We start from the raw sequence: 19,932 nt of genomic DNA, 5'->3' as shown, positions 1-19,932 counted from the left end.
GGGTTAGCTGGCAGGGCAGCCGACTCAGTTACGTGCCTTGTCTGGCTCATCACCTGGGCCCCAGTCGGTTCAGGCAGGCACATGATGAGTGCAGCCAGAAACCTCTCCAAAGAGGCACGCAAGGATACGTAGGCTCTGCAGAGACCTGGATATGCTAAGGCATTTATCCTAACACATGCATCCACCCGGATCTGAGCACTGATTGGGGCACGCACACACAAACCTCTGCAAAGAGCACTTGCCCCTAAGGAGATGAACATACACATCGAGGCCAGGAGTGTTGTGCTCCCCCTCCTCCTCCCTGTAGCCAAATCCAATCCAGCAGAATGAGAAGTGAGGGATGTCACCGCGGTGAGCTGTGCTGGGTTTGCAGTACAGCATGTTGCAGGTGGTGACTGACACATAGTCAATGAGATCTGAGGAGAATCCAGACTCTATAAATGTTAGATGAGGCAGGCTGGGCATTGACAAAAACAAGAGGTGGCTGCAAACACCGAGTGTCATTATTCTCTGAGCAGGGATGGCGAGGGGCGTAGGATCTTCCCGTGGAGATTAACTGCTCTGCAGCAGGATGAAGTGCTGTCTCCTGATACACGGGGATATCTGGTTGTCCTGAGAACGCTTGGCAGGAAGGGTACGACAGCAGGAGCTCAGCCTTTGAGAGCATGCACACAGTTTCCTGTAAAGCAGGTATCTTGTCTCAGATAGGATTTTACTCTGCTGAGATAAACATAAAATACCTGATGGTTTAAATTAATGCTGGAAGAGAAAGCAATCTCTCTTACTCAGTAATTGGCAGTGGGCTCTCTAGCCTCCTTCTGCTGAAGGAAGGGCTCTTTCCTACTTTCCTATCCACCTGCTTCAGCTTACTGTCTTGACCTGCCACCGATGTACCATAAAACCCCAGTCTCATCCCCCACCATCCTCTAGTGACCAGTTACGAAGGGACTAGAGCAGGTTAACTGCTGATTGCTTCTCTGCTTGCAGCAGGAGGCCATGCAGAGTGAATTAGGTGAGCAAACTGTATTAAGCAATCTGGGAGTGCATCATTAATGCTTTTTTTTTTAATTGAATAAGCCCATAGCTTGTTTAAAAAAAAAAAAAAAGTACTGCAATGGCTTTGTCTTGTGACTCTGTAAGATATTTGTCTGAGTAGTTGACGTTTCTTTTTCTGTTTCTCTCATCATCTGCTGAACACTCTCCCAGTGCTGGAGAACCAGTTCTTACACTCTTCCATGAGCAGCAAGGCCTCACACTTGCTGGAGATTAGCATTTTGTCTCCACCAGCATGGCTTGTATTCTGTCCTTGCTTATCCAGGCAACTACAAAAAAGAGGCAGAAGTCCTAAATGCCAGACTAATGCATCAATCATAATTCCTGAGCTGCCAGCAGTCATGTAACTGCTTAAAGACCTCAGCAGCCCTCTGGCACTTAAAGAAAAAAATCATCTAATTAATCACAGGTGAAACAGCTTGGACCTGCTCCAAAAGCCCCTGAATTTACTGCCAAGCTTTGATGCTAATTTTCCTTCTAAGTAACCCCCTAAAGAAATTTACGATTAGGTAATTAAAGTGATGAATAAAGAGATACTTAGAAGAAGGAGGGAAATGAAAAAGAAAAAGGAAAAAAAACCCTTGAGTCAAATGCCTTAAATCTCCTCCCCTCCTCAAAGAGAAACGTTAGTCATTTTTGCACATGCATTGTCTCTGAAAATTGGGTTGGATTCCCACAGGAGACTTGAGAAATATTCTTTAAATTAATGTTTGCATAACCAAATAAAACAGAAAAGAAGGAACTCCAAAACAGATTGTAATGTCAAGGTGGTTGGGGAAGAACTTACAGCTTCTCCCTGAGAACCTCATACTGTACAACGTCTGTCAGAAACTGCCTCATGCCTTTCCCACCTATGTACCTGAGGTGAATATTCTTAAAGGCAATTAGATATGTAGGTGTGCAAATTAATTTTAAAACGTACTGATATCTAATGCATAACTTGAGAGCATCCGAACAACTTTTAAAGTCTGGCTATAAATTCTTAATAGGACACGAACGCACAAGGTATAAGAATTAATGCTTCTCAATGTCCTCTCGCGTTCTTTCACTTTTTTCAGAGGAGGAGGAACTAAGTAGCCTTTGGTTTGACTTTTTCCTTCAGGCAAATGTACCACACCAAGCTCAATGTAAGGGGCATGAGTTTAAACACATGTTGCAAAATTCTGATGGTACCCAGATGCTTACACTGAAGATACAGATATGGCCCTGAAACAGAAAAAATAAATAGGATCTAGTTTCAGTTCCAGACTGCATTATTATTAAAAAATATATATGTGTATATATATAAAACAAAAAACAAACAAGAAGCTTGTCACTATTCGGGGGTTTGCTGCCGGCTTTTTGGCACAGCTTTGGCTAATTCTTTCCTCATGGCTAAAAGCAAGTCTTAGAATCCAGCAAAAATTCCTTTCTGGCCCATAAAGTGAAATACATTGATTTCATTTTATTTTTTTAATTTTATTTTTTATTTTTTTGGCAAGGTTTGCTTGTGGTGGTGGGAATATTTTCCCTTCAGGACTACATCTTACTTTTCTTTCTACGTTTTGGTCCCAGGCCTCAAAGCGGCAGAAAGCTGCTGTGCCCTCACCTTTGGTCTTTTCTGGGAGTGCACCCAAGACTCCGCTTCACACTACATGATACACCTGACCTTTCTCTGTTAATGAATTCCTGCTGACCCCGTCACATCACCCCCTTCTTTTCTGCCTGGCGCTGAGGGAAGAGTTGCTGAATGATATTAGAGGAGACCAGAGAGGATAAAAAATGAGAAAATGGCAGATTAGATCTGAGGTGACAGAGATGAGAAATAAAAGCCATTAGAGCCCATTTGCAATGTGCCCTCATTGAGTCAAGTTTCAAGGTGTTTTTCCAGATTATTAATAGCCTGACAGCAGTTTTTGTACAGGAATCTGATACATGAAATAACACTCATGTATACACACTGCATTGTAGAGGGGAAAGTAGAGTCCTCTCATTTTTTTACTTGAACAGATTTGAAATACAGCAAACCAGCCAGCTGGGTCACAGACAAAATAAACATTCTCCATTATAATCGTGGCATCTTCAGACACATGTCTCTATAGTAATGCTGTGGTATTATGAGGAGCTCTCAGAAACCTCTGCAACCAGCCTTTGCTGTCTGTATGGTCTGGGCTGCATTCAGAGTGGCTCTACAGAAGCTGTAGCGTTCTTTGGTGTGGAGTGCATTGCTCTAAGTCGTTTCAGTCCTTGGTTAACATCACCAAACCTGGATCCTGTGGGCCATTTTGGTCACTTATAATCTCCCAGGTATCTAATTTATTCGATGTGGCAGGCTTCTCTTAAAACTCTTAGTCAAGCACCATCCTAAGGAGATCTTTCCTGTCTTATCCCCTGCTCATCTGAATTACCTCAGTCCTCTCATTGTGATATCCACGTGAAATGAAAGCTAGAGAAGGAGAGGGAGCAAGGATATTTGGGTGTGTGGGAAAGAAAGGTTGAAAAATTCCCAAAGTTATACTTCATAGTTGCGTGCTTGTAAAAAAGAAATAGCAGGTGGGTAGTGCTTTGAACTTCACAAGGCTTTGTGGGACGGAGTCGTCAAATATGAATAATTGTAGCTTTCTTCATAAACAATGGATGCCACAGAAAATTTGACTGATACAGTCCATAATGCCTACAGGCCAAACAGACTTTCAGCTGAAAGAGAGAAGTTCTTCAAACATCATTAGATGATGATGTCTGCTTGTCTGTGTTTGTTGCTTTCTATTAAACTTTCATTTTTTACTTCCTCATCTCATGTTGCAAACTTAGTCTACTAGTGAGAATTGCTGGGCAGAAATAACCAAATCTTGATCTATGTTAATAACACACTGCAGTGATAGCCAAACTAATTTCCAGTGAAACCAGTCAGAGAAATATAGCGGCTAACTTTACCCACTTGTGCTGCTCCTTTCCAAACAGTCTGCAGTGTATCACGCAGCATTGTCTGGGAGGATGCGCTAGCATGCAAACAAGCGACCCTCTCTACAGATGCACCATTTTCTAACGATGGTTGCACAACCTTCGCCAAAACAAAAGGAGCTGCTGTCAGAGGTGCTCGAAACCAAAGAGACTCTGCTTTTTAGGGCAAAAGGAAGGTGCTCTTGATAGATACAGAGGAATCCTGAGATCTCAAATTGGAGTAGCAAGGTGGAGACCTAAGTTTGTGAAGAAGAAAATTCTACGTGTGCTAGTACTTACATTGCTGGACTGTCTGCAAGGAGGTGACACAGCAGCCACCTGTACAGGTCAGTCTGGAGAATAATAGAATTATATTTCCTTACTGGGATACTGAGATGAAATTGAAACAAAGGTAGCTAAATCTCTTTCCTGCTAGCCCCATCCTTTGTTTTCTTGGTCTCACAATTTATAATTTAACCATAATTGCAGTTTGTGTGCTGGCAGCCTCAGCCAGTTCTGGTTGCTTCTATGAGCTTCTGCTTAGCAGAAGACAGAAATAAACTTAAAACACTTGTTTGCTTTCTAATGAAGCAATACCCCTGCCAGCTGGTCTTTTCCAGGAGACAGATGAGACAGCCTGAAAATCCACTCTTATATTAGGGTCAATTACCTCCAGAGGATCCACATCACCTAACATGCAATTGAGCATGTGCAATTCCTTCTTAGTTTGGTAAACCATGTGGGTACACAAGTATTTCCAAAAGACAAATTGTGTATCATTGTTCAAGAAAGCAATGCCATAACAGAGAGGCAAGGCTGAGGACAGCAGTCTCCCACTAGCTCTTGCTTTCACACCCTTACGAGTGCTGTGTAATTCCTAGGAAGTGTTGAGAAGCATTTGTGATTCCTTGCTCAGCACTTCTTGACTTCGTAGACTTGACACGTAGGCTGCGAGCTACTTTGGGAGCCAACGAGTGCTATAGTATCTTACTTTCTTCATCCAAATACTGGTGTGAAGTAATTCAGATTCCCTACAATTGCATCTTCGGTTTCCAGTAGCACTAACTCAGTACTTCGTGTTTTCTAGTGAGGTGAGTTAGGGATTAAGCACTTTGCTCTGTAACTTTCTGTTCAAGTAAGTCATGAAGACCTGGGATTCTGGCTCTGCAGGGAATTGATGCCACGTTGAATCAGTCTGAGGAGTTTTCTGCTAGGGGCTTAACGAACATTCTTCTTGCATCTGCATTTTGTAAAGTGTCTTATGCCACTGGCCCTCCTCTTCTTATCCCTTATGCTGCTGTTTATGAATTCAACTTGTCTGGGTTCTCACAGGACACCCAGTATTACTGCATCTGAAAAGCTCATCCTGCTGACCACAAACTGCCGCCTACAACATAAAGAATTTCTCTCTGATGATTTAATCAAAGATGTTCCTTGCTTTTTACTATAACTAGTTGCTTTTATTTTCACAGGAAAATGTACTTTTCTCTCCATGAAAGAATACTTTCCCAACTTTTTAAAATGTTTCTTTTTCATGCAGTTTTTCAGTTATGTTTTTTTCACTGACAGTGTTATCCAAATAGTGATTTATTAATCAGCATAAGACCGACGTGGTAAATGATATTTTAACCTTGCAAGGCAACAAAATGTAAAATTGTGAATATTTTCACTATATTAAAAAAAAAAAAAAAAGAATAAGTCAACTCCAGCATGTAGATCTGCAGCTTGTGAAGTACCTTGCTATCCTTCAGGATGAAAGGTGCCCATGTAAAAATAAGGCATTATTATACTTCCTTTATTGCTTTGTACGTGCACAATTTACTGACTGCTAAAGAAACCCCTGGTGGAATGCCTCTTTGAAGTCATCTGCCTCACCTAAGTAGTGGTTGCTGCTTGCTTCTTTCCTACCCAACTGGTTGTGATGCTGCCTATGGCAATTTCAGTGGCTAAATTCCTTCCTCCAGTAAAATCTTAACTAGTTGAACTGAATCTTGAAACAGTTCCCTCAATAAATATCAAAAGGGAAATCCAGCTTAATATAAACAGAGAATAGCAAAATGGTGCTACGTATACGGTTGAATTTCCCTTCAGGTAAACCACTAATGGCACATATAACTCTCATAATTAAAAGCCACATCTGATAGAACAAAGTCGTCTGTGCAAGCAAAGAAAGGGGAAGATGAAAGCGCCACCAGTGCAGAACAGCAGTCCAGCTATAGGCCTGTACATGTCTCTTTCCCCTGTTCTGAGAATCAGCCAGAGCCTGAAACCTCTTTTGACAAGTAGCTCCTCTGATGACAGATGCTCCCTGCAGCCTCCACAGGCTGCAAACAGATGCATTGTTCTTGCTGTCAGCTCCCCATTGAAAGGTGATTCCAGTAAGCAACAATTGGCATGATTTGTTAGCATTAGTCAGCAAGCGCATGGATCAGATTTGCTCCCAAGGAAAAGGAAAAGCAGGTCTGAGGCTGAAAAATCAGAGCTCATAATCAAGAGCTTGTCAGGGTGTACATCTTGCTCTTTGGGATGTGAATGAGGGACGTGTTGCTAGTCTTGACTTCAACTCCTTCACACTTCAGAATAGCACCTATTTTTGTCAGAGTGCTCTGGATAAATTGATCACATCCCTCTTCAGGCTCCTCACCTAGGCAGCCTGCAGCCTTCATCTCTGCGGCAATACCTGGTGACACTGGCAAAACTGTGAACTGCAAAAAAAAAATTGACCACTGATCAGAACTGGGTGAAGAGGGAGAGGCTCTGGAGTAGAATATTCATCATTTAGAAAAGAGGCAGAAAAGCAAATGTCGCAACGTTGTTCCTGGTACAGAAGGATTTTATGGTACTGAGTGGCCAGGCAAGAAAACAACAGGGGAAATTCAGTGCTAGTGAAGTTGCATGGTAAAAAAAAAAAAAAAATCCCCAAAATATTTCCACAGAAATGTCTCTGAATTAATTAACATCTTGAAGGGAAGACATGTCATCAGCTCTTTGAGAAACTTTTAGGGAAGAAGTAGAGACCATTTTGCTCTTTATACCTGTAGCGTACCTTTGTCTTGAATACTGCATGCATTTCTGGGCACTCCCGTAAAACTGTCTCCCTGCTCCATTAGACATACCATAAAGTAGCTCTGATTTTTGTTTTATTATCAGTTCAGCTACAGCTGGAACAAGAATATGGACAGCCTGCCTACTGCTTCTTGAACAGCAGTCGGCAGTGGGGAACAAATGCCTGCTGTCATTTTCCACCCAAGTTACGCTACCAACTTGAGTACAACCAGCCGAGGTCAGTCTGTTACAGCAATGGTTGGCTCGTAGGCTTGATTCAATCTTTGGCTTGGAAGAATTTAGATAACCAGGCAATTTATGACCCTTCCTCTCCCAAGCTCTCCTCAGGCAGCTACAGACCCTAAAGAAATGATAGGTTCTCCCTGCCCTGGGCCCCACGTAGGCAGAAACCTCACCAACATGGTGCTAATTCTGGATTCGAGCTTGTCAGTACTTTGCTTTTTACGGAACATCGGAATTGCTCACAGTGCAAAAGTGTAGAGCAGAGACGAGCTACAGAGATGAAGCAAATGATTAACACCACGCACGCAGCCTGGAGCTGCAATTGCAACTGATTCCTATTTTATTTTTTTAAGTACATTTTGGCACTTTTTCCCCAACCCTTCCCTTTCCCTCTCCCTCAACACAGCTAGAAGTAGTCCATTAGTGTGAAAGATGTGTGTCACTGCATGCTGATCTAGGACAGAGCTCAGGCTGCTTTTCAGAGCAAGTGCCTAGAAGCGTTATTATACACCAGCCAAGATTCTTGGTGGTGATTTAAAACGGATTTTGATTTTAAAGGTGCATCTTAAAAGCACCTGGTTTTCTAAAAATGTAAGAGCTACTCAGTTCTCACTATCTGCAGATCAGAAGCTCTCGAATTAGGTACCTAAAAATAGAAGCATCCTATAGTATTAGTCACTTCTGGAAATATTGTTAACACAGCCTGATTTCCTTCTAGTCTGCAATTTGTGCTCACCACTGACTGCGTGAAGTGCCCAAGTATAATTGAGTGCTGATGGGAAAACCAGGCCTCCAGGATCCGAGCAGGTTGTGTTCTCGTTACTCTTTCCACGCGCACTTCAGTCGCAGCCTGCACCACGTCGCCAGCTGGAGATGTGGCGATGGTGCTGCCCCAGCCCTGCTCCGCCACAGCTCTGACCAGAACTGCTCGTCCCTTGCAGTTCTTGGTCTGCACATTGCTGTGGGCACAGATCCACCCTCTGCGAGTGGCTGCGCTCCTGCCAGCCTCCACCTGTCTCTGCCCCTGGGCAGTCCCCTTTAAGTTCTCATATCCCCGACTGGTTCTGCATTGCCATCTCTGGTCTTGACCAGTTCCTTAACCCATCCCTACTCTGAAGTTTATAGTTGTCTGAGCAGATGTCGGTGCTATTAGGAACGTGACAAGGCTGGAAATACAATTTGTTTTCATGAGAATCAGTCCCTGAACTCGTCTCTCTAAAGCTTGCAATCCCTACTGGTTGTTATGGGGGAGAGGAATTTTATTCATCTGGGATAAAAGCCTTAGAAATAGTGACCTGAGCAAAGTTACAGCTGCTCAGGATCGTCCAGCATTTGCCCCTTCTCCTTTCTATTAAGTAGCTATTCAACAAGTTAAGCCTGAGCAACTGTGTGCGACCCCATGGCTAGAGTAACATCTGTGACCGTACTCTGTCATTTGCAAAATGGAACAGCTCTAATCTCTTGAGCACACTGCTCTGCAGTGACATTTCCAGGACATCCGCACTCCAAAAGGCATGCAGTAGCCCTGGATTAGAGTTTAAAATAGAAGCATGTTTGCCTTTGTGTACAGCATGGGATCGCTAAGGAGAAATAGCGACGGGAGCGTGCGGTTGGGTTGCGTGACCTGCAGTGGTCTGGTGCAGAGGTCTCCGTGGGACGGGACGTGGGCTGCTTGGCACACCGCAGCGATGCTCCCAGCAATTTGTTCGGCTTCGTCAGGGAGAGCCCTCACCTGTTCCTCCTAAGAAACTCTCTTCACCTCAGTAGCGACAGTGCTAATTAACGTAGGTCTAAATTAGAGCAGAACCAAGGCTAAGGCTTTAAAAAACCTGGTGAACCGAGGTACTTGCAACATGGCATAAAGGCAGGAGAGCCCGGCACAGTTCTCGGGGAGCAGAGAGGTGGGTGACGTGGGACAGGCGCTGCCGGTCCCCCTGCTCCCAGGAGGGGAGGAGGCAGTGGGACGGGTGCAGGATGCCAGCCCGCCGTGGAAGCAGCGCGTGGCTTAATGCCGGCCGTGCTCAGCCAGCGAGCTGCTCGTGGAGCTGCTGTGGCAGCTCCACACCTCCTGGGTGTGCGCAGGCTCGGCTGGCGGCGGCACAGCCCCTTCCTACCCTTCTCTGGAACGCAAAGTCAAAATGGTCTCGGTGATTCTTGATCCCTTGTGTTTCTGAAGGTGCTTTTCGTAATCGTGAGCCTGCTGGCTCTGGTTTCCCAACAAACAACAGCTGAAATTCTTTTGTTTGTTTGTTTTAGGTGTGGTATTTTTTTTAAACGCTCACAGCAAGCTGTTGTTGTTCGTCTGTGTGTTGGTAAATAGTAGCTGCCGACTTTCACCTTGGGAGAGGCAGAGTTTGAGCAAACAGCGAAGTGCCTGGGCAGAGCGGGCGGAGAGCGAGGGAGCACGATGAACCTTGTCTGCCCGCTTTCCTAAAGCCTGCTGATTTTTACCCAAAGTTCATGCCTCTGGAAACCTACACGCGGGATTTTGAGGCAGGGGCTCCGGAGGGCTCTGCCTGGCACAGAGGGGGGGACGTGCGAGGGGTGGGCACATGGCAGGCTTCTTCCCCGCTCCCCATGCCTTTCCTCCTCGCCCCCTCCGTCCCTCCCGCAGCCCAGGGCAACTCGCTGGACCTTGGTGGTGCCCAGCACGGCCTAACCCAGCCCTGTGCCTTCTCTCTTGTTCTGCAGCGGCAGTTTTCAGCTGGTTTGTAGAGAGCATCCGACTGATTTATTGCTCCCAACGTCTCCTAGTTTGTAATAAAGTTTTCAGCAGCTCTGTCGAGCCTGCTCCCCGCCCCCGCGCACGCACACATCCCCGCGCTTGCTTTGTTCTTCTCACACATAATGTCAACTCATAAACCTTTCATCAAGTCAACCAGGTGGAAAAAACCCATTACTGAAAGAAGTGTTCATTCAGGTTCGGGGGGGAAATGGAGGGGAAGGCGGAGGAGAAAGTTCCCCAATGGAAAAAAAAAAAAAAAAGAAAAAAAAGGAAAAAAAAAAAAAAGGAAAAAAAGCTGTGTGTGCTCTTAGCTGAAAAGCCGGCTTTGCTGCGCGCCCCAGGTGCCAGGCCCCGGAGGAGCCTGGCAGATCTGTCATCCCGGTGACAGGAGATGGGAAGCGCTGTGCACGCATTCAAAGAGGCAGCGATTTGGGCCTAATACCCGCTGATGAAAGGGAGCTTCAACACCGCCGGCCGCTGCCAGCTCCGACAAAACCGCCCGGGCTTTTGTGCGGCGGAGAGGACCCCCCCGCGCACACACACACACACACAAACACCGGTGGTGGAGGCTTCCCTCTGCTCCCCCCGGCCCCAAATTGGTGTTGGCTGGGGTTCGTGTGCTGAAAGACGCTGCTGGCCACACCACGGAGGGGCTGACAGGGGTGTGTCGGCCGCAGAGGCGCTGTGCGATCGACGGAGGCGCGGAAAAACGGGAGTGGGGAGGCAGGCGCGAAGTGCAGAGGTGGGGAGCAGCCTGGGACCTCCCCGCGGGGTGCCAGTGGGGGCCCTGGGGACGCCGTGCTCAGCAGGGAGCTGCTCCCTGCTCCCAGGGACACCCCAGCACCTCGCTGGATGTGGCCCCGTAGCGGGAGCTGGGCGCATCCCCAGTCACCTGGGCAGAGGCGCCGCAGCAGGGCGCGGGAGATGCGGGCACGCAGGAGGTCGTGCTCCTGCCTCCCGCTCTTTGTCTCCACTGCCGAGGGTGTAAACTCTTTGCGTGGCTCATCGTTCCCCATGGCCGGTCAAATGTTATTAATTTTGAGTGGAATTTCAATGAGAAGGGCTGGAGGTGGAGTTTGCCGGAAAATGAAATCTCCCTTACTCCAGCTTCTTTCTGTTTCGGGAGCACGCTTTTGGGGTTGATGGGTTTCTTTTTACATGGGGACTTTGAGAAAGTTCTGCGCAAAATATTATTTATCAATTTTTCAGCGAGGTAGTCCAGCGTTACTGCTCTGGAGAAGGGAAACAAGGGCACTGAGGGATGGAGAAAGGGTGGGAAGCAACAAAGGAGCATAGGCAGTGACATCTGTCACTAGTATTTCAGAAGTTAAAAATTCAGCATAATCTACTGCCACCCTGTCCGCTGTACTGAGTTCCAACAGTAACAGAATTGTCATGATTTCTACATGAATTAATTCAAATCTCTCTTTGCATGATATGGCGTAAGAAAGGGGCCATCTGGTTTATGTTCTAGGTGTCAGAACCACTCATACCAGCACACGCTCCTCGTGCAAGATGCAAGTTGACTGCACATATTAACGTCTCCTTACCCTCTGCCTCCCTGAGACCTGATGCTGTTGTCCCATTATGGTGCTGCCATTTATACTGTCAATAGCAATAATAATAATACTGCAAATCTTGGCACACACATAGTACCTCCAATTACAACCGTGCCTGAGTTACTTACCACGTGTTTCTTCACGTGGAGGGGGCTTAGGGACATCAAGTAGGATCGCGCTGTGATGAAGTTCAGAGTGGCCAAGTGCACAGTAAAAGGTTGTCCGGTTTCCACAAAATTAGCACGTAGCTAGATAAGGCAGACATCCTAGATCATACGCAGGGGTTAATGGCTTCCCCTGGAATACAGAAATAATCATTGGCAGTGGAGTTGAAAAAAGAATCAAGGCATTTGGACACCTGCCCGCACCGCTGGAGAATGACAGCTACTGTCGGGTGTCTCCCCATAACGGTAAATATTTAAATAGTGGCTATCAGACTTAGAAACCCGTGATAAGAACTTAGATAATAGTAAAAAAGTATAATTAGATGTCTGTAAAGTGATAACGTCACACAGATTTACACCGCATGATTTTCAGAGTTGTAAGCAAACCTGAGTGTATTAATCCTCACAACACCCTGCAGCAGTGCAATATTGCAATTCCGAAGTAACTCAGGAAAAAAATGGGGTCAGGAAAATGGGTCTGACTTTTTGGGTAAGCAAGTGCGTCAGATTTCAATGCAAAGTCTGAGCAGAATTGGCTTGCTGAGACTGGTCACCTGAGCGACAGTTTGTGTTCCTTTGTCTCAATGAAAGAAGCTCAAAATAGTGGAGCAAAAAAAGTCCTGAAGCAGAAAAAGCTCATCTACTATAGATTAGCTCTGTTTATATTGCAAAGGCTCTGGCTTAAGTGATTTTTTTTTCCCTTAGAAATATTGTTTTAGCATGAATTTATCTTGAAATGAACTTTGTGGTAAATATAATTTAAGCATAAGCTTAAATTCAAGGTCTTATTTAAGTGCTTTTCTGCTTTACTTGCCAGCTAAGGATCTGGCCTGGGTTTTGAATGTCTTTAGGGAGAAGAAGCAGATTAATGAGATTAGAACATTTTAAATCACTTTTGTACTTTTCTGGGCTGCATGATCTTTATAATACCTTGTCTCTATAGACTCTATAAAGTGTGTTGGCTGGGTGCTAGTAGACAGGGATGATGAAAATGAGGCTTGCTTGTGCATCCCTTCAGATTTGGGGAACATATTCAATGGCCTATGGCTATGTTCAGTTTCATATGTCAGCGTGTGGGTAATCTCTCAGTCTGCTTTTTGAAAACCTGAATTTTACTGCTTAACTCTCAACCTTATGGGCCCAATTTCCTTGCTAAGGTTTACACCGGATATTTTACGGTCAGGCCAGTAAAATGAAGAATGTGGTCATGGAAGACAGTGACCTGGGAACCCTCAGGCCTTCACCCAGAGCATTAGAAGTGCACTAGGGTTTAGGAACTGGTACCTAGTGGCAGCTCCTGCCAGCATAGGCACACATGGGTACACAAACTCACTGCTGAAACTCCACAGACAAAAGGCAAATCCGTGATACTAAGTTTTACAATTTTTTTTCTTCCAAATTCAGAACTAAGCCATCTCTACCGTAGTGCAGACAAGGAATCAGAGCGGCCTGGTGAGCTCATATTTCCCCTGTGTCACTGGGTGGTTTCCATTTACACGGTGATGCAATGTAAAGCGACCCCAGTGAGAGCAGAGGAGTGTAGTGTGGGTTGTCGGCCTTAGGGGGTGAAGGGGCTTGTCAAAGGGAAATTGAGCAATTGCAACAGACTGGAGTTTCCTGCAGCTAAAGTTCTCCAGCAGCCAAAGTTAATCTGTTCCTCAAAGGCTTTCTGTGAAGGAAAGTAGCAAGAAGCCCAAATCCCACAAAATATCAAAAGCTCCAGGATTTTTTCTGTCCAGAGATTTTCATCAAGGCAGGTTTCCCTGAGGGTCTAATTGCATGTTCGGCTCACGCAGCCCCTGGTAGCTCAGGCTCTGAAAAGCCGCATGGGAAGGAGCAGGAGAAGAATCTGGAGTATTCTAAATAGTGCTGCTGGTTATCGCTGGTCGGTGGCAGCTGGGCCCCGACAAGTCTGCCTCCAGCCAGGAGGAGAGACAACAATATGGAGAACTGGGAGTCCATGTATATAGGTGGGATGTCAGGGGGAGGAGGGCAAGAACACCAAAGCAAACCAACAGGCTTGTTTATAACAATCATATGCATAAACTAGAGCATATATTTAATTCAGTACTGCCCCAAAATGCAGCCAGAGTAAATGACTGTTGTACAGAGCGTACACCTTGCAAGCAGGTCCTGCATGGGGCTCAGACAAAGTCATCAGGACATGCAAAACCAGTTACAGCTCGGTTTCCCACATTGAAATAGTGAGTATAATTAAAAATAAATCACCATAGCTTTTAGTTTGATGAAATTACCACTTATATTAAGAGCAGCTTGAGCTGACTCTAAATCACTTTCTGCAGAATGTCACTTTGGGATTTAAAATATTTGATTGGTTAAAGAATGTGTTGTGCTGCATTGGGGAAATAAAAGAGTAAAACGTGAATCACACATGGTGAATGCAAGAGGTTCTTAGATTCTAGGATGCCTGAAGTCTGTAAGAATTGAAATTAGCCCTTCTGAAAAAGGGTTGATTAACCCGAAGATGCTCCCAACTACTTAATTCATCTGCCCTAATCAGATGTGGAAGTCGGTTTTGACTTTTTGGCCAAAAGGATGATAAGAAAAAGTACATACTGCAAAAAACAAGTCAGGGGATTCCTTACTAAAAGTCAATTTGATTCCCTGTTTGCTACTGGTGAAGATATTTAAATACTCATTCAAGAGATGACCTTTAAACTGAGACTTTAGAGAATGTATGTAAAATTGAACAAAATAAGAAGTAGCACAACTCTACAAAGTCTTCTGAGCTGAAATACCTTAGTGACTGAGAAGCAAAGCAAGTGAGGTGAGACACGGGAACGGAGAGTCACAATCTTCTGCCCTCAATGCACAGCTCAAGTTGCACCTAGCTGGTTGTGCCGAGGCAGCTACAAAGACTTCAGTCATTTCAAATATGAAAAACCATCTTTTTACTTTAGTGACTTTATTGCAAGTTTTACAATATTGAGTATTTTTTCTAAGTCTCAGCTCCTAAAGATATGAACTTAGATGAGAGGCATAGCTTTCATTCTATTTTGTTTCTTTTACTTTGTTAAAGCTGGTTCCTATCCAGAATTATTAGCATTAGAATTTTAAAACTATGACTTTTTCTTAAAGCATTTTCTGATATTGCATTCTATGTTGCAGTTATGGTACCTTAGGGGAAACAAGAACTTGAGCTCATGAATCTTGGAAGTTTGGGGTTTACGATGCTGCAGAAAGACTATTTGTTGAGTACAAGGCCTGATCTGGAAATGCATTTAAGACATGCATGACTTTGAGCATATAAATAGTTGCACAGAAGTCAATGGGACATAAATTTATGAATTTGCCTAAGTGCTTTGCTGGATCTTTGCCTAAGGAACCACTTACCGTGAGTTTGAATAACAGAATCATGGCCTCGTTAATGAACAAACCTCTGGATGAGGAGCATCAGTGAAATGTGAAATCCAGCTCCATGCTGTATCTGTGCTATTCGGCTTGATTTCATCTCTACGTAAACTCGTTCTGCTATGCTGACGTTTATGTCCCTTGGCTTTTCCAAAATGTGATTTGTAAGTTCTATTTTACACTTGTGAGGGCAACGGGACTGCGCAAGGTGTAGAGCAGCAGTCACAGCGGTCTGGGAATGGTGCACATCAGAACCCAGTTCTAGAGGGCAGGCACTGGAGCAGCTTTTTTTCATAGAAAAAGGCAGTTCCACAACTTCATCTGTGAATTGTGGCTTTTACCTTCCACTTTTCTCTTTTAAATTCCTTTTTGGCAGCAGAAGAGGCTGACCAGGAAAGAGAAACAAGAATGATTAAGACCAGTCGCTATTGTCAGGCCTCTGCGTGGTTCATTAGTGCTGGCAGACAACAGAAATGCACGTATCACTGCACAAAAGACCAGAAATAACTTTGGGAAATGCCTGCTGGGGTGGGGCTCCTGGGAAAGGAAGAGAAGGACCGTTGGTTTATAGACTGCAGTGGGTGAAGATGGAGCCACTCAGGTGGACCAGCATCAGGCCTGTGCACCGCAGGGGTGGCTCCGGAACTTCATGAAGCCTGCTTGTTTCCTGGTATTGCCAACAAGGCTATCTGCCCCACTTCTTGGGTGCACAGGCCTCGTGCTGGCTGTCTGCACAGGGTGAGCGGTGTCCTCTGTGGCAGCTACTTGCTTTGACGCTGCCCATGCCTCTGGGAACAATCAGAGCACCTGACCGAAGCTGCTCTGCTAACTATTACGGTTATTAGCCTGGACAAAAATAGGGTCTCTGCCTTCAGGATATTACAATATAAATAAAAACAGGAGCATGGCAATGGGGCCGGGTTGAAATACCTTTGATCCTCTGCTGTAAGCAATTGTTGCATTGGGGTTTCTTTTAAAACAAAAAGCAGCAGCTGCCCTTGGGAGATCATGGAACAAACCATGAGCATGAGGCAGAACAGTCATTTACTGAGCATCACTTGGAGCTGTTCAGCAAGTTTGGGTATGCTCAATACTCACAGAATCATAGAATGGGCTGGGCTGGAAGGGACCTTAAATGTCATCTAGGGCAGGGATACCTCCCACTAGACCAGTTTGCCCAAAGCTCCATCTAACCTGGTTTTGAACACTTCCAAGGATGGGGCACCCACGGCTTCTCTGATTAAATAAATCCATGTCAGAATTCTTTCACTCAGAAATAGAATTGTTGTTGGAAATTAAAGGTATTTTTATCTGTTGTTCTGCACAAACATTTGTTTCAACTGAATAAGAAATGCTTCCAAGTCATAATGAAACTTTTGCAAAATCTCCTTGTCTGACCCAGAGCTAGCCACTGCCGCTTGCTTGAGAGGCGTGCACCTATTTGCTAGGTTTTCTCTTAAGCATCCATGAAGCGATCTCTGGATTTCAGCTGGTAAAAGGCATTAAAAGGGGAGAAGAGCTGCCTTTCTGCTGCAAGAGTGGTAATCCCTGCGTTCCCAGAGCCCCTGGGCGTGCGATCAGCTGCAGAGCGCAGAGGAGTGGAAGCCGAGGGCTCAGCCAGCTGCTCGGTGCGTCCCCGGCGGCAGCAGTAGCAGGAATGTAACAGACAAACACTATGGGGAGACGTGGTGTGTACTGAATCAGTGCGTTAACCTTCTACCCTGAGAATATCAAGTAAGCAAACGTTTGGAAGTTTTAATTTATGAGGATTAGTGTGTCAGATATATTTTGAGGAAACTTTGGGACTGTTTTCCAGAAGTAAACCCCAAAACTTTTCCAGGATTTTCAGGCACTTTGTTGGTTAAAGGACCTTCAGTCCTTCCCATTCTCACAGCATCCTCTGCTGCGGTTCACACACAACTGTGTTAACATAAGTCTGGAATATCTCAACACATAATTATTTATCCTTCAATAAAACAAAGAAAACCATGTCTGAATCTGACTAATATCCCTTCCTCAGCCTGCCAAGTGGGGCCTTGTGTTTTCAGTATTGAAAACCAAGCCTGACTTGCTGCATATTTTGTGTTACCGTGGTTTATGTCCAAATGCAAGGATTTAATTTTGTCCGTCATCAAACCATGGTTTCCATATGACACCAATACATTCCTTCCTCTGCCTGCTGTTCTGACAGACGACAGAATAGAATTAAACATTCCAACCAGCACACTTAAAACGCAAGAGCTTATGTTCCTTTGGCTTTGGAGATCAAGGGGCAGATCTTCAGTGGGTATAAATTGTCTTCACTGGAGCTATGAAAATTTACACCACTTACCCCAGCTGAGGTACAGCCTTGGATGTATTTATTGCACGGCACAATTTCAAGAAGATAGATTCAGTAAGACTGAAAATACAATGGACTCCCCTTGTCTTCTTCTGTGCCTGGCTATAATGAATGATTATTGGTGTGTTTCCTTCTGGAGCAGTTACTGACCGGCCCAAATTATGCTTCTGGAAGCCAGTAGAGAGAAACCTCCGCGCATATTTATCCCCTGACTGCAGCTTGCCCTACCTGCCAGCCAGTTTCAGTTGAACGGCATCAACGTTAAAAGAAGCCAATCCCCCGTCTCTCCCAGACTGAGACCGAGAGCAGAAAAATGATCAGCTCCTTCTCAAAACACTGGCTGGTGTTTCAGAGGAGCCTGAGGGAATTGTGCACAGATCTTTGAAATTTAAGCTCTGGATCTTGAAAGAATAGGTTTATTCCACACTTCACACCCTGGAAGGACAGCTCATTGCCTGGGATAGCTGTGATGTCATCCCTTTGGGGATCTTTTTCAGATGAAGTAAGAGCAAACTCCTAGGCCTTGTAGTGACCCCCATCTCGATCAGAACACCGGTGGTATGATCCTGGGCCGGTGGGTTTTCAAATGCTCCTAACAGTTTCTCTGTCTGTCCATCTGAGCGTAGTGCTCAGTCAATATGCTGAAAATACGGTGTTCCAGCTGAGTGGTGTAACGAGGCAGAGCTGAAAAGTCCCTGTGGATGGGAAGAGGAGATGCGCTATCCTCAGGAAGGAAAGAGAGCCCAGGATGATGATAGTAACAATGCAGCTGGGCCTGCAAGTCAACACCAGCCCTGGATTTAGCGAAGAACTTTGGCAGTTTTTGAAGTGCTTGGGATTTTGCCCTGGACCTAAGGTCTCCAGAGTGGTTGTTGTCAGGATTTGCTAGGTGGGGTAGGGCCACGGCTGCTGATGCCAATAGTCTAGGAGAGGGGAAGTGAAACCTACTGAGACTCGGGGATGAAACAAATTTGTATTAATTAAAAGCAAATGCTGTATGTTGGCTAATGGGTTCCAAAGCAGATGTTCGTCAAAATAGCCAAGAGATGGGTCATCTGAAAGCAGAAGTTATAAATGATAACTACGTTTCTAGTTATTTCATGTTTTCTCAGGTCAGAACCAGGTGTCAGTCAGTGTTGGAAATACCATATATTGAAACATCGCATGTTGTTACACTGTAGGGAGCTACGTGCCATCACTTCTGTGTATCTGACCCATAAACCCAAACCCCTGTGCACTTAGAAACCTGTGCGCAGCATCACAAGTACAGCTCGCAGCCAGCTGAATAGACATTTACGGTAAAGGAATGGTTTTGCAGGCAGAGGCTGGCACCTTTGCTCCACCTATGACCAACTGGCTCTCTTCAATTCTATACTCAGGTGGACGCATCCTCACATGGCACTGGCACCTCTGCACATCTCCGTCCCTGGCTGGAGGCAGCACAAAGGACTAGAGGCAGTTCGCTCTGTTCAGTCCCAGGATGCAGCAGAAGGGGATGAAGAAAGAGACACGTAATCCTGTCCGTGATCCAATCCAGTTTTTCCAGGTAAGATTTCTGCTTCTATATTGGCACCTAAATTTGGAATGTCTTACTCCTATAATGTGCTTTAATAATTTAACTGTGGTCTTCGGACCGGGTAAGTCTGCACTGTTCACTCTGCAGATGAAACAGCAGATCCTGGGAGGCTCTTCCTATCACCAGGGCTGCAGAAACATAAATACGTGTAGGGCCAAATTCACTGCTGGCACAAGTACACATAATGCACAGTCTTCAGAAAGATATACCTGCTTGCTCTTGAAATGAACATGGCCTGCTTATTTCCTCTTGGACCACTATATATAATATCCTCACGGAAACATACTCTGACCATGTTCTAGTATTTATATACGGTGTGGTACATGCTGTATAAATACCTATGGGTTCAATTGCCAGCACATAAATCAGCACAGTTAAACAAAGATACAGATTTACACTCCCTGCAATTCTGACTTTATAAATGGGTCAGTATGAGCCTGCTCCCAGCCTGGCACTTCATATGCAAATACCAGTCATTTCTTTAGGCAGTAGATGGTACGAATGGAAGTGTGGGCATCTAAATCTTCATACCAGGACTTCTGCATTCCACAGTCAGCTAGCCAGTGTGTGGATGAATGTAAAGAAAACGACATAAAGCTAGACTAATAGTCAAACTTCATTTTCCAGATGAAGTGAAATGCAATTTTTCCCCCAAACTTTAAATATTTAAAGATGCTTCAGATTTAAAGAATACTGTTCTTTGTTTGTACTTAAATTTGCTTACAAATAGTGTAGTAAGGAAACATTTTTTTGAAAAGAAGAAATTTTGTTCATCTTGGGATGTATCCATGTGACTGTCTTCATGTGCGTGTGGATGTTTAGGTATGTGTTTTGTGTATGCTAGAGCAAAAAAATGTATATTTAGAATTAATTTGTGTAAGTACATGTGCATGTAAAGACACCCTGTTATATACACACATTTTGTCACATATGTA

At 44.8% G+C, this 19,932-nt stretch overlaps 1 protein-coding gene across 1 annotated transcript in view; it reads left to right on the top strand.

The window, feature by feature from the left end:
* KCNU1 (potassium calcium-activated channel subfamily U member 1) overlaps positions 1 to 19,932 on the top strand; it is a 115,196-nt gene that overhangs the window by 61,549 nt on the left and 33,715 nt on the right. Inside the window, exon 30 of the transcript XR_014575498.1 lies at positions 18,801 to 18,967. The gene's annotated coding sequence lies outside the window, so the exon portion shown is untranslated. The remainder of the gene's footprint in view (positions 1 to 18,800; positions 18,968 to 19,932) is intronic.

The sequence above is a fragment of the Anser anser genome (genome assembly GCF_964211835.1).
Source record: "Anser anser genome assembly, chromosome: 26".
In the NCBI taxonomy this organism is placed as follows: domain Eukaryota; kingdom Metazoa; phylum Chordata; class Aves; order Anseriformes; family Anatidae; genus Anser; species Anser anser.
Note: the sequence above shows the minus strand (reverse complement) of the source record. Positions and strands in the feature narration are given on the sequence as shown.